This window comes from Sturnira hondurensis, unplaced genomic scaffold (genome assembly GCF_014824575.4).
Source record: "Sturnira hondurensis isolate 20B ecotype Veracruz unplaced genomic scaffold, ASM1482457v3 Scaffold0025325, whole genome shotgun sequence".
Taxonomy (NCBI): domain Eukaryota; kingdom Metazoa; phylum Chordata; class Mammalia; order Chiroptera; family Phyllostomidae; genus Sturnira; species Sturnira hondurensis.
In genome coordinates this window covers 476,237-477,580 of record NW_028097956.1, presented here as the reverse complement: position 1 = coordinate 477,580, position 1,344 = coordinate 476,237, and positions in this window count along the sequence as shown.

The following is a 1,344-nucleotide window of genomic DNA, read 5'->3' as shown; positions in this document are numbered from 1 at the left end:
AACGTCAGTAACTGGCCATTCACACCCGCCCCCCGCAATCCAGACAGAGAGACCCAGAGGCTCTGGTCTCTGGACCCGGTTTGGCCGTGTTCAGAGTCCATGGGATGGAATTATCCGGCCTTTGTGTCTGGTGCTGCCAGTGAGCGAACACCCCTGAGCATCGCCCGGGACGCACACCGGTGCACTGTCCGGGGCGACCCCCACTCAGTGCTGGACGTCTGCCTGCTTCAGGCCCCCAGAAATTCGGAGCAGCGCACGCAGCTTTGAATTTTCCCATTCGTGTCTTTATGGGGGGACGTGTGTTCCTTCGTCCTGCCTGAAGCGTGGAGCTGGGGGTCTTACAGAAAGCATATACTTCGCTTGTAAGACTTTGTTTTCCAGAGTGGCTGTGCCCGTTCACAGGTGAACGGGCGTGCTGGGTGAGCACCCGGTCATCCAGGTGCTCGTGGACTCGTGAGGTGACTGCAACTTTGCCCGGTCTAGTGGCTGTGCCGTGGGCCACCCCTCCTGGGCGGCCGGCCCGCGGTCGGTCGGGCTGTGAGGGAGGTTCTGCCGCATTTTCGCTGCGGTGTTTCATGCATTTGGATTGAATTGTAGGAGCTGCTTTTGTATTCCAGGTGCAAACTCCTTTCAGAAACATGTTTTGCAAAATTTTCTTCTTGGCTGTGTCTTACCATTGTGGTAGCTGTCTTTCTAAGGGCGGAAGTTTTTAACCTCAATGAGGTCTGTATCACTGTGCACGCTCACAGGCGAGCCACAAACACACACATGCCCACGCTCACACACGTGCACACACACCCTGCCCACAGTGACGGGTTGGGCAGAAGCCTCAGCAAGGGGAAAGCCCTGGACATGGCAATGAGCAGAATCTGAGAGGCCGCCTCGCCATCGCGGGTCGGACGCCTTCCTGGCGGGGGGCCGCCTACCTCCTGGGGGCCCAACCCAGGTGTCACACACACGGGAGCAGGATGGGGTGAGACGGGGCAGCCTTGGAGAAGGGGTTCTCTGGGGGGTCACATTCTGCCCGTGAAGTTTGCCAAAGCCAGGCCAGGCAGATGTGCACGATGTCACCCGTGCCCCGCATGCAGAGCCTGATGACCGGCCCCACGGGGCCGAGGGGCCCCCCTGGGCCTTCAGGGTGCACCGAGCCCTCAGCGAGCAGCCCACCAAGCCGCCGCGGCCCCCACTGAAGCACAGCCACACAGCGTCTCTGCCTGAGTTTATTGTGAAAGTGAAGATTTGAACAAAGGCCCGGAAAATAAATATCTGCCGAGAGAATGCGAGCTTACAGGGTCAGGGGTGCGGACGGGGGGCGGGCACGGGGTCGGGTGGGGGCGGTCCTGC